General features: G+C 47.4%; 1 protein-coding gene across 1 annotated transcript in view; it reads right to left on the bottom strand.

Annotated features, from left to right (window-relative positions):
- The window catches only part of Ppp1r16b (protein phosphatase 1 regulatory subunit 16B), a 145,044-nt gene that overhangs the window by 88,372 nt on the left and 42,932 nt on the right, over positions 1–13,740 (bottom strand). The window lies entirely within an intron of this gene.

The following is a 13,740-nucleotide window of genomic DNA, read 5'->3' as shown; positions in this document are numbered from 1 at the left end:
TAAAAATCTAAATGGTTTCGATCCACGTTGCAACTACCCAGGAAGAAGCTACCACCTGTTGAGTTTAGACACCGCATCGAGGAACACTCTGTAAGAGCAGCTCAACCCCTTCCTCTTCTGGCTACATGTCTGCGTGAACTAAGGTGTTCTTCATTTCTTTCAACCAAAATAACAGATCACACCAGACTCAATGCAGAAGCCCAGCTGACACTCCAGCTGCCTTCCATGAAGCCAGGACCTAAAAAGAATCTGCAAACTATGAAACAAGGCTGGGCTAGGCATGTAGCACCTGTCTTGTATGCAGAGCTGTGAGCTCAATTCCCAGGACTGCAAAGAAATAAAATAAAACAGCTGGGCATAGTGGCACACGCCTTTAATCCCAGCACTCGGGAGGCAGAGGTAGGAGGAATGCTGTGAGTTCAAGGCCACCCTGAGACTACATAGTGAATTCTAGGATTCTATGTATGGACTAGTGTGAGACCCTACCCCTAAAAACCAATAAATAAATAAACAAAAGCTATTTTCTTCATCATTTCTTTGATTTGAAAACTACCATGACTTTCCATAAAAAATAGCTATGTTAATTTCTTTTTCAATTTTATTTTATTTGAGAGAGAGAGAGAAAGGCAGATGGAGAGAGATAATGTGTGAACCAAAGCCTCTAGCCACTGCAAATGCACTCTAGATGCGTGTGCCACCTTGTGCAACTGGCTTTATGAGGGTACTGGGGACTCGAACCTAGGTCCAGAGAAGCAAACGCCACAACAGCTAAGCCATCTGTCTAGCCCAGTTAGTTTCTTTCTTAATCTCTTTCTGTTGTTATTGGTGTTGATGATGATAATGTGTTTGATTTTTGAGAAAGAGTCTCACTATGTTGCTGCCCAGATTGGCCTCAAACTCATAATCCTCCTGCCACAGCTTTCAAACGTGTCTGCAGTGAGGCGCGGTGGCTCACACATGTAATCCCAGCACCTCAGAAGCAGACGCAGGAAGATCCCATGAGTTTAAGAGTCTCATGTTCTACCAACTGAGCTAGCCTGGCACATTTGAGTCTAGGAATTTAAGACCAGCCTAAGCAAACACAGCGAGTTCACAACTTCTTCTTCCAAGAGGTGGACTATACCAAGAGAATTATTCCTGTTTTTATTATTATTTGTTTATTTATTTATTTATGAGAGAGACAGACAGACAGGATGGGCATGCCAGGGCCTCCAGCCACTGAAAACGAACTCCAGACACATGAGCCACCATGTGCATTTGGCTTATGGGTACTGGGGAATCGAACCTGGGTCCTTAGACTTCACAGGAAAGCACCTCCGCTGCTAAGCCACTTCTCCATCCTCAGAGAATTATTTCTAAAGAGCAGAATACAAGGCTGAAGTGATGGCTCAGAGGTTAAGTATGCTTCTTGCGCATGAGGACCCAGGAGGCCTAAAACCTCCTGAGTTCAAATCTTCAGATCCCATGTAAACAGCTGGGCATGGCCATGGGCACCTATAACCCCAGTCCCTCAAAGGGGAGCAGAGACAAGGGAATCACTCAAGCTCCAAAAACCAGTAAGCTTTGGTATCAAGAGACTCTGGCTCAAAAGAAGAATGGGTGAAGGGCTGGAGAGATGGCTTAGTGGTTGAGGTGTTTGCCTGTGAGACCCAAGGATCCATGTTTTGATTCTCCAGATCCCACATAAGGCAGACGCATAAGGTGATCCCTATGTAAGGTTACACATGCGTACAAAGTGGCTCATGCGTCCAGAGTTTGAGTGCAGTGGCTGGAGGCCCTGGCGCACCAATTCTCTCTCTCACACTCACTCTCTCTGTCTCATAAAAATAAAAGAGGGGCTGGAGAAATGGCTTAGTGGTTAAGCGTTTGCCTATGAAGCCTAAGGACTCCGGGTCAAGGCTCATCTTCCCCAGGACCCACATAAGCCAGATGCACAAAGTGGCGCATGCATCTGGAGCTCGTTTGCAATGGTCCTGGCACACCCATTCTCTCTCTCTCTCTCTCTCTCTCTCTCTCTCTCTTTCTTCTGCCTCTTTCTCTCTCTGTCTGTTGCTCTCAAATAAATAAAAAATAAACAAAAAATATTTTAAAAAAAGAATGAGTGAAAGGGTGATGGAGCTGAACCCCCACGTTAGGCTCAGGCCACAGCAAAGTACCTCCCGCTACACAGGCAGCTGTGTGGGATATGCAAGGTCACATACATGTACATACATCAGACATACCACACATGCATACATACACACACAAGGAAAAAAAGAGGATAGAACAGAATACTGTGGAAGTAAATGAATGCAATTTCCAAGGCCATAAAGGGTACCATGGCTTCCTGTACCACTGGATCACTCACTCCACAACAATTTGTTACCTGCCACACTCAGAGGACTCTGCAGTAGCCCCACACAGAGGCTGGGGGTGGGGGTTAAGGAGCTGAAGACTCCAGCCAGGAGACACAGATCCCTGGGTTACCAAGCCATGGAAAGTATGTGACTACAAATGTTTGTTTGAAACTGTCCCAATGCTGAGCCCTGCTCTGCAACAGAAGATCATTCTAAAAGACAACGGCGGGGCTGGAGAGATGGCTTAGCGGTTAAGGCGTTTGCCTGCAAAGCCAAAGTAGCCCAGTCTGATTCTCCAGGACCCACGTAAGCCAGATGCACAAGGGGGCGCACGCATCTGGAGGAGTTCATTTGCAGTGGCTGGAGGGCCTGGAGCGCCCATTCTCTTCCCGCTCCTCCCCCCCTCACTCACTGTCTCTCAAATAAATAAATAAAATATATTTAAAAGACAAATGGGTACTTTCTGATTTAATGAACGAGGGAATGATTAATTCTACAACTTTAACTTCTTTTTTTTCTTTTTGTGTAGGTGATATATGTATGGTGTATGCTTGTGGGTGTGCATATGAGCGCACTCTGTGTGCACGTGTGTGGAGGCCAGAGGAATACATTCGATGTCACCTCCATCACTCATTCATGTGTTTCTTTAAGATAAGACAAAGCCTCTTAGTAATGCTATGTAGCTTGCCATTTTCATGGAGCCCAGCAGGTGTCCAGTGTCTGCTCCCCACAGGACTGGAGGTACATTCATGTGTGGCTACCCACAGTTACTTTCACAGGAAGTGCTCTTAATTGCTGAGCCATCTCTCCAGCTCCCTAATTTTTTTTAAATGTCTTCTCATTATTGTTATTGTTGTTATTGATGATGATGGTGATGATGATATTGTGTTTGATTTTTGAGACAGGGTCAAACTAAGCTGCCCAGGTCAGCCTCAAACTCACAATCCTCCTGCCTCAGTCTCCTGAGTGCAGGCATTGTAAGTGTGGGCCACCAATCCAAGCTCTCCATTTTAATTTACATCACAGAAGATACTAACAACAGAAACACCCCAGTTAAACAAAAACTTTTGGGGGTTCTCAGGTTTTAAGGCAACAAAATAATTCTGAGATCAAAACCATGAAGGACCCCTGCCTCAAACTCTCACTTAAACTTTCCTCCATCCCCCTCATGGGGGAGCATCAACCGTTTCCTAGATATGACAAGAGCAAAATATCATGAATGGCTGTTGGTGTTCAGTGGATGCGTATGCGTGAATTTTATCCTCTTGATGGTTCTTTTTTTTTTTTTTTTCTATATCTTTAGAAGCTTCTAAAGGGTGCATCTTTTTTTTTTATGCTTTATTTTTTGGTTTTTCGAGGTAGGGTCTCACTCTAGCCCAGGCTGACCTGGAATTCACTATGTAGTCTCAGGATGGCCTAGAACTCATGGCAATCCTCCTACCTCCGCCTCCCGAGTGCTGGGATTAAAGGTGTGCGCGCCACCACGCCCGGCTCATTTTTATGAGAAGAAAAGAAACTTTCCTTTTCAAAATCACCAAAAAGGAAATTCTGAGCCATTTCCCCTCAAATGAGCCAGGGGTCTGAGCGGTGACTTGCAAAGCCCAGGTTACTCCACAGAAAGGGTCACAAGAGGGCTGAGCGCGTGACCGTCCGGAACCTCCAGCCACCCTCAGCCAGAATAACTCAGTCTGTTTTACATATTGGGTTTATGCATGTTTCATTTAAGTAAATTTCCATTGCCTTGGGAAAAAGAAAGCTTGAAAGCCTCCACCTTGCGACCACCTGAGCACTTGTTTGATACGTGAACGGTCTCCATGAAGAGAAGAACTCTGCGCCCTAATAACGTGCATCGGTGGCTTCAAGACAGGCTCGGCTACTGCAACCCTGAAAAGAATAATGGCTGGGGATTTGGGACTTATCTGGGGTCCCCCCCCCACACCCTGCATAGCCAACAGCTAGAGGCCAGAATAAACACCAAGGTCCATAGAGCTAAAAGGAACCCAGATCATAATCACAGGAAAGTGGTTCAAGTTCTTTCTTTCTCGATAATAAAGATGGAGAGAGAAATTATGAACATGCCAGGGTCTCTTATTGCTGCAAAACAAACTCCAGACACATGTGCCACTTTGTCCATCTGGCTGCATGGGTAACGGGGAATTGAACCCTGGGCCAGCAAGCTTTGTAAGCAAGTGCCTTTAACTACTGAGCCATCTTCCCATGAACCAGCTGCGGTATATCTACACAGAGGAATGCGGCAAAGCTGTGATAAGGAAACAAGCGCTCACAGATGCTAGGGCCCGGATGGAGTTTGAAAACTTTTTTTTTTGTAAACAAAATAAGCCAATCACAAAGATCACACATTGTACAATTCAATGTAAATTAAATATCCAAAAAAGGGAGCGGATACAGAGGGACTGAAGGCAGAGTAGTGGTTACCTGGGGTCAGGGTGGGCCTGGGAATGACCCCACAGGGACAGGTGGGGTGACAGCATATTCTCAAGCCAAGCTGAAAATAAATCTGTAGGTTCATGAAAACCTACCAAGCTGCGCAGTTAAGATGGACAGATCTTAGTATATGTAAATTAAGTGCCAGGTTTGGTGTTTTTTGTTCTGTTTTGTTTTGTTTTTTTCTCAAAGTAAAGTTTGACTATCCCACTTTGGCTTGAGGATGAGCCAAGATCACATATGTGCAGCAGGTGGCCTGGTACAAAGTAAGCATCTGATACTTGTGAAGGTGACAATCAGAATATATCATAATGAGAGATTATGTAAATGCAGACTAATAGATAATGCATATCGCTTCTCTTCCTACCACACCTCTTCCAACACTTAACAAACTCAATTTAGCCCCTCAGCAAATTTTTCCATGGTGGATGAATTAATAACGTGCTCATGACATGTGGGGAAAGTGAGGCACTGAGAAATTAAGAAACTGTCCCAACAATGCAAAACCTGTGAAGAAAACCCCACACCCATACTCATACCAACAGCCCCAATTTAACTCAGTGAGTCATCAGAACTGAGAGACGGAAGAAGGAAGGAGGGGTTTAGCAGAGGAGGAGGGGCCTCAGGGAAGAATATAATCAAAATATGATACATACACGTGTGAAGTTGTCTAAAAGAACGTTTAAGTGGCTGGAGAGATGGCTCAGCAGTAAAAGGCACGTGCTTGCAAAGCATGAAAGCCAGGGTTCGATTCCCCGGTACCCACATAGAGCCAGAGGCAGAAAGGGGCTCGTGCGTGTGCCGCAGGGAAGGGGTCTGGCTTGCCCATTCTTTCCCTTTCTCCCTCCTCTCTCATCCTTCTTCCCTCTTGCCCTCCCCCTCTCTCTCAAATAAAGAAATATTTTTTTAATTAAATAAAGAGGGCCAGGGAAATAGCGGTTAAGGTGTTTGCCTGGGAAGCCTAAGGACTCTGATTTGATTCCCTAGGACCAATGTAAGCCAGATGCACAAGGGGGCGCATGTGCCTGGAGTTTGCAGTGGCTAGAGGCCCTGGAGCACCTGTTCTCTCTTTCTATCTGCCTCTTCCTCTACCTCTTGAATAAATAAATCAATACATTTTTTTAAAAAAAAATTAAATAAAGAAAACTTTAACATGTGCAGCTAGTGAATAGCAAATATGGAAGTTGAATCCCACAGGACCAACTGTAGACTATGCTCCTATCTTTTAAGCATGATCTTGCTCTCTCAGGAAATGTCACCTGGGTACTGAGCACTCCAGCTAGTGATGGGACTGGGGTGGCCAAAGGCTCACAGATGGCTCCCCATGTTGACTCAATCTGGAAAAATTAGAAGAGTTTAAATAAAAAAAGATGAAGTAGCCAGGCACGGTGGTGCACACCTTTAATCCCAGCCGTGGGAGACCAAGGTAGGAGGATCGCTGTGAGGTTGAGGCCAACCTGAGAGTACAGAATGAATTCTAGGTCAGCCTGGACTAGAATTAGACCTTATCTCAGGAAAAAAAAAAAAAAAAAAGGGAACTGCATGTTCCAGGTAGGGAGGGAGGTAAGCGAATTCAAGGGGCGTGAAGAGAGCGAACTGGCTGAGGAATGGAAGGAAGATGAGGAGCGTTGAGGATGAGGCTCAAGGTTAAGGACATTAGCCCACAGGCAACGCAGAGCCAGAAAAGGAAATTCGGCGAGTTCCCTGGCACTGCCTCCCTGGGGAGCTGACACACACGCCCACCGCGAGCGAGCGGGGGAGGTTGACTCAGAGGCAGCGCTGAGCTCAGGGGAGGGGGAGCTGCCGCCCCCTGCACCCACTCCGCCGGGAGCTAACACCCCAGTCAGCTCGCCAGCACCAGCTCCTCCAGCACGCAGCAGCCATCCCCAGCCAGCTGGGAGCAGCCGGCTCTGTCAGGCTGCCAGGAAGCTGAACGGGGGCCAGCAAGTTCAAGGGTTGACTGACGGCAGCCTCTTGCACCCCACCTTCAACACAGCCACCTATAGACCCCAGGAGCACCTGTCAAGGTACCCCCATTGTGTGCCACATCCCCCACCTTCGCCTGACGCCCCCCAGAGCTAAGGGAATGAATCCAGAAGATTTACCACTTTTCTCATTTAAACTTAATACCCTTCAATCTAGCTTTCCCGGTTTTTTCCACATCTGTCTTAGACAAGTACTTGTAGATGCATACAATCTGTTCACTTTGTAAAACAAAGCTACGGAGAAAATCTCCTTGGCCATCAATAAGGAACTATTCAAAAATTCTGGTGAGCCAGGCATGGTGGTGCACACCCTTTGATCCCAGCACTTGGGAGGCAGAGGTGGGAGGATTGCCATGAGTTCAAGGCCACCCTGAGATTACATAATGAATTCCAGGTCAGCCTGAGCTAGAGGGAGACGCTACCTCAAAAAATTAAAAAAAAAAAAAAAAAACAGGGCTGGAGAAATAGCTTAACACTTAAGGTGTTTGCCTGTGAAGCCAAAGGACCCAGGTTCAATTCTCCAGGACCCATGTAAGCCCGATGCACAAGGAGCACATGTGTCTGGAGTTCACTTGCAGTGGCTAGAGGCCCTGGTGTGCCCATTCTCTCTCCATCTGTCTCTTTTCGCTATCTCTCGCTCTCTCTGCTTGCAAACAAATAAATAAAAATTTAAAACAAAAAACAAACAAAACAAAAAAGTTCTGGTGAGCTGGACGCGGTAGCACATGCTTTTAATTTCAGCACTCAGGAGGCAGAGGTGAGAGGATTGAGGTCACCCTTAGATTACATAGTGAATTTCAAGTCAGCCTGGACTAGAAAGAGACCCTACCTAATAAAAAAAAAAAAAGAAGAAGAAGAAGAAGAAGAAAGAAAGAAAGAAAGAAAGAAAGAAAGAAAGAAAGAAAGAAAGAAAGAAAGAGAAAGAAAGAAAAAAGAAAACTAAGCCGGGCATGGTGGCACATACCTTTAATCCCAGCACTCTGGAGGCAGAGGTAGGAGGATCACTGTGAGTTCAAGGCCACCCTGAGAATACAGAGTGAATTCCAGGTCAGCCTGAGCTAGAGTGAGACCCTACAGAAAGAAAGAAAGAAAGAAAGAAAGAAAGAAAGAAAGAAAGAAAGAAAGAAAGAAAGAAAGAAAGAAGAGAGGAAGGAGGGAGGGAGGGAGGGAGGGAGGGGAGGGGGGAGGGGGGGGGGGGAGGGGAGGGGGAGGGGGGAGGGGGGAGGGAGGGAGGGAGGGAGGAGGGGAGGAAGGAGGGGAGGAAGGAAGGGAGGAAGGAAAGAGAAAACTATAGCTGGGTGTGGTGGTGCACGCCTTTAATCCTGCACTTGGGAGGCAGAAGTAGGAGGACTGCTGTGAGTTTAAGGCCAGCCTAAAACTACGTAGTGAATTCCAGGTCAGCCTGGACTAGAATGAGGCACAACTTAGACAAAACCAAGAAAGAAGGAAAGAAAAAAGAAAGAAAGAAAGAAAGAAAGAAAGAAAGAAAGAAAGAAAGAAAGAAGAAAGAAAGAGGGAAGGAGGGAAGGAGGAAAGAAAAACTAAAGATTACCATGTCCAGGATTCTAGGATGTCATTACTTACATAAAAGCTTAAGAAAATACCTAGCTGTACACATTTCTCCAAGTTCACAAAAGTAATGAGAAAAATGACTGGAAGGAAACGCATATAACTAGTGAGCAGAAGTCACAGAAGGATGATAGAAAGGGAGGAAATAAAGTTTAGAAAGAGGGAGAAAATGTGTTGCTTTATTCAATGTTGTTTTTTTTAAATAAAAAGTAGTGTATACTTAATTTCTTTAAAATATTCAACTCTCAGGCTGGGGAGATGGTTCAGTGGGTAAACTGCTTGCTGTGCAAACATGAAAACCAGAATTAAATTCCTATAGCCACATGAAAGCTGGGCGGAGACAGGAGCTCCACAGGAACTCACTGCGTACACAGTCCAGCCAAGTCAATCAGCTGTAGGTTCAGTTAGAGACCCTATCTCAAAAAATGTGGGGGCTGGGGAGGGGGCCAGGGACCACCAGGTTTGGAGCCCCTGTATGTGTGGGCAGGAGAGACGGCTTAGACGTCAAGACGTTTGCCTGTGAAGCCTAAGGACCCATGTTCTACTCTCCAGTCTCCACATAAGCCAGACGCACAAGGCGATGCAGGTGCACAAGGCGGCACATGCGCACAAGATGGCACATTTGTCAGGAGCGCAACGGCAGTGGCTGGTGGCCCTGGAGTGCCAATTTTCTCTCTCTCTCTCTCTCTCTCTCTCGTTAAAAAAAGTCCAAAAAAATTTTTTTTACTTTTTTGTTCATTTTTTATTTATTTATTTGAGAGTGACAGACACAGAGAGAAAGACAGATAGAGGGAGAGAGAGAGAATGGGCACACCAGGGCTTCCAGCCTCTGCAAACGAACTCCAGACGCGTGTGCCCCCTTGTGCATCTGGCTAACGTGGGACCTGGGGAACCGAGCCTCGAACCAGGGTCCTTAGGCTTCACAGGCAAGCACTTAACCGCCTAAGCCATCTCTCCATCCCCCAATTTTTTTTTAATTAAAAAAAATCTCAGCCAGATGTGGTGGCGCACGCCTTTAATCCCAGCACTCAGGAGGCAAAGGTAGTAGGAGTGCCATGAGTTCGAGGCCACCCTGAAGCTACATAGTTAATTCCAGGTCAGCCTGAGCCAGAGTGAGACCCTACCTTGAAAAAAAAAAAAGAAAAGAAAAAAAAACGCTGGATGTGGACACACACACACACACACACACACACACACACACAGAACCTGTAACCCAAGTCCATTGAGGGCTGAGGCCTGTAGAATTGCTGAGGTTCAGTGATGGACAGCAGCTCTGAGTTGAGGGAGAGACCCAATGTCAAGGAAATAAATAGACGAGCAATAAGAGAAGGTAACCCACCCTTCTCCTCTGGGCTCCACACACGTGTGTGGGGCTTGCATGTATGTACACACATGCATCTATCACACACAAAGGAAAGCAATTGAGGAGAGCACACAACATTGACTTGTGACCTCCACACTCAGGAACACACACAGAGCATGTGCACCCGCATATGCACATGCACATGCACACATATGAATATGCACACTGCACACATATAGTATGCAAAAAAATTAAAGTCAGCCAGGCGTGGTGGCGCACACCTTTAATCCCAGCACTCGGGAGGCAGAGGTAGGAGGATCACTGTGAGTTCAAGGCCACTCTGAGACTCCATAGTGAATTCCAGGTCATCCTGAGCTAGAGTGAGACCATCCCTCAAAAAACAAAAATAAATAAATAAATAAAGCCTGTAAAAATTTTTCAAAGAACTGTGTTAAAATTCTCACTGTTCTGGGCTGGGAGATGGCTCAGCAATTAAAAGCATTTGCTTGCAAAGTCTGTCAGCCAGGGTTCAATTCCCCAGTACCCGTATAAAGCCAGGTGCCAAAGTGGTGCATGCATCTGAAGTTCATTTGCAGTGGCAAGAGACCCTGGCATGCCCATTCCCTCTTCCCCTTCTCTCTCCTTCTCTCTCTCTTTGCAAATAAGCAAATACAAATGTATTATTTTAATTACCACTGTTATGATACAGGGCTTAGGGCAAATCTGTCCTGTGTAGGATCTTCCTAATTCCTGTCACACCCTCTTACAAGCAAGCCTTCAAGGTCCCATAACACAGATTTGAATCACTGGATCCAGACAGATGAAACCAACTGCTCAAGGTCACAGGCAGTGTCCTTGAACGCCAGGCCTTGGGAGGAAATGGGGCTTGTCAGAGAACAAGGGAGTAACGGATGGGTACCATGAGTGTGGAGGGAAGAACTGGTGAACTGCCACCTCCACCAGAAATTAGACCTCATGATCCAGCCGCCCCCTGAGTGGGATGGGACAGCCACGTCACTCTGCAAACCAAACCACGTGTGGGAAGGAGCCTCGGGGGCCACCTCCCTAACCTGAGACATCACCCCAGCTCTCAGCTGAGCTGTTTGCAGCTGAGTGGGTCTGGAACTGCTATGGGGGATGAAAATGGAATGGTGCTTTCAGAACCTTCAGGAGCTCAAAGGGCAGGGGTACAGGTTGAGTGCCTCTTATCAGAAACGCCTGGAACCAGAAGAGTTCTGGATTTGAGGTTTTCTTTTTTTTTTTTTTTTAAGAGTTTGAAATATACATGAGCTCTCAAGGATGAGACCCCAGAATTACCATAAAGTTCATTTATGTTTCATATGCATTTGCTACACAGCCTGGAGGTAGTTTCTAGTGCATCTGAACTTAACTGCAATCTATCACATGAGGTCAGGTGTGGAATTTTCCACCGTTTTCCACCGTGCTCTCATGCAGGCTCCCCGGACTTTTCAAACATTGGATTCTGTCGGATTTTGGATTTTCAGGATCAGGGACGTTCCACCTGTGGAAAGCGATGCCTTCCTGTGCTGCCAGTGCCAGAGCCCTGTGCCCTCCCTCTGCTTGCCTCAGCACCCAATGCCCGCACAGGGGCCTCTTCGGGGAAGGTTCAGCCAGCATGCAGGGGTGGGCCAGAGGCTGCAGAGGGGATGCAAGGGCCTGCACACAAGCTGCAGCTACAAGCAGCAGGCATGCCCCCTCCACGCAGCCCAGGGAAGATAACCTGGCCAACTTGTGCGGAGTAAACCTGCAAAGCCAGGGGCAGCGTCCTAGGGGTTCTGTCCTGCTCTGCCACTCTGGTCCAGGTTCTGAACCTCTCGGAGTGTCCGTTTCTAAAAGCGTTATTATACACGTCTCTTTTTATTTTTTTTTTAATATTTTTTTTATTTATTTATTTGAGAGCGACAGACACAGAGAGAAAGACAGATAGAGGGAGAGAGAGAGAATGGGCGCGCCAGGGCTTCCAGCCTCTGCAAACGAACTCCAGACGCGTGCGCCCCCTTGTGCATCTGGCTAACGTGGGACCTGGGGAACCGAGCCTCGAACTGGGGTCCTTAGGCTTCACAGGCAAGCGCTTAACCGCTACGCCATCTCTCCAGCCCTCTTTTTACTTTTTAATTTATTTGCAAGGAAAGAGAGAGGATGGGCATACCAGGGCAAACAAACTCCAGATACATGTGCCACTTTGTGCATCTGGCTTCATTTACATGGGTACTGGGTAATCGAAGCTGGGTCATTAGGTTTTGCAGGCAAGCTCCTTAACTGCTGAGCCATCTCCTCAGCCCCAATACATGTCTCTTTTAATTTCATTTTTCTTGACTATTTTTGGACATGTACATAATGCATTTTGATCATAATCCTTGCCCATTAACTTCTCTTGTCCTCTCTCTCAGTCCCCTTCCACCAAACCCCTTCTTCTTCCCCTAGTCCCTCTTCCGCTTTGATGTCTTATTTTTTCCTTCCCTCTCTCCCTCCCTCCCTCCGTCTCTCTCTCTCTCTCTCTCTCTCTCTCTCTGTCTTGTTTTGTTTTTCAAGGTGCCCACAGATTGCCACTAGAAAAATTTCAGTGCCAAGGATGGGATACCTTCCAGTGAGTTGTTGGCCAGGGAGGTCTCTGATGCCCCCCCTCAAAAAAAAAATTACAGGACATTGCCAAGGCCCTTGGTTGCCCACCGGGAATAGATGGTAAGACCCTATTGCTGAAGACTCCACATACTTGGGCTGCAGGGTCACTGAGAAACCCTGCTGGAGCTGGACTGAAAAGCTCCTCCGTGTAGACCAGCTGACAGAAAGCTGACATCAAAATAAAAGAGAGACTAACAGAGAGAGGGGATATGATGGAGAGCAGAGTTGTGAAAGGGAAAGGAGCTCAAAGGGAGGGGAGGGAAATATCATGGTTGATTGTAAGTATAAAAGTTGTCAATAAAAAAATTAAAAATTAATAAAAATATTAGCCATTTACTCAGCATGAGAGGCCATGGGCAAAAGGATCTCACAAATATTACTTACTGGATGCTTCACAACCAGCTCGTTGGGTCAAGTCTGTTATAGTTTCCAGACCTGGAGACGAAGGGCAGGGAGTGGAAGCACTTTGTGGCCAGGGTCACAGGCTCTGCTAAGTCCATTTCTGAGCCAAGGACTCTACCTCACACTCTGCACTGCTAGCTGCCCCCACCGTGAAGCCCCACGGCGGGCTGCAGAAGCCAGAGGCGGGCTGGGGGAGTGGCTCAGAGTTAGAGCCCCTGCCCAGCATGTCCAAGACCCGGCCTTGAATCCCCAGCACAACAAAAGAAGAACCCAGAACAGCTTCAACCGGGCTGGAATGGGGATCATACAGAGAAAGGGCTTAAGAAATGCAAAATCCTGCCAGGTATGGTGGTGCATGCCTTTGATCCTAGCAGAGGTAGGTGGATGGTTGGGAGTTCAAGGCCAGCCTAAGACTACATAGTGAATTCCAGGTCAGTCTGGGCTAGAGCAAGACCCTACCTCAAAAAAACAAACAAAAGAAGAAAGGAGGGGAGAGGAGGGGAGGGGAAGGGAGAGGAAGGGAGGAGAAGGGAGGGGAAGGGAGGGGAAGGGAGGGGAAGGGAGGGGAAGGGAGGGGAAGGGAGGGGAAGGGAGGGGAAGGGAGGGGAAGGGAAGGGAAGGGAAGGGAAGGGAAGGGAAGGGAAGGGAAGGGAAGGGAAGGGAAGGGAAGGGAAGGGAAGGGAAGGGAAGGGAAGGGAAGGGAAGGGAAGGGAAGGGAAGGGAAGGGAAGGGAAGAGAAAAAAGGAAAGGGGAGGGGAGGGGAGGGGAGGGGAAGGGGAGGGGAGGGGAGGGGAGGGGAGGGGAGGGGAGGGGAGGGGAGGGGAGGGGAGGAGAGGAGAGGAGAGGAGAAGAGAGGAGAGGAGAGGAGAGGAGAGGAGAGGAGAGGAGAGGAGAGGAGAGGAGAGGAGAGGAAAAAAAGAGAAATACAAAATCCAAGCCAGGCCTGGTGGCATACGCCTTTAATCCCAGCACTCGGGAGGCAGAGGTAGGAGGATCACTATGACTCTGAGGCCACCCTGAGACTACGAGTGAATTCCAGGTCAGCCTGGGCTAGAGT

Source organism: Jaculus jaculus, chromosome 8 (assembly GCF_020740685.1).
Source record: "Jaculus jaculus isolate mJacJac1 chromosome 8, mJacJac1.mat.Y.cur, whole genome shotgun sequence".
Classification (NCBI taxonomy): domain Eukaryota; kingdom Metazoa; phylum Chordata; class Mammalia; order Rodentia; family Dipodidae; genus Jaculus; species Jaculus jaculus.
The sequence above is the reverse complement of the archived record's forward strand: the minus strand, read 5'-3'. Positions and strand labels throughout refer to the sequence as shown.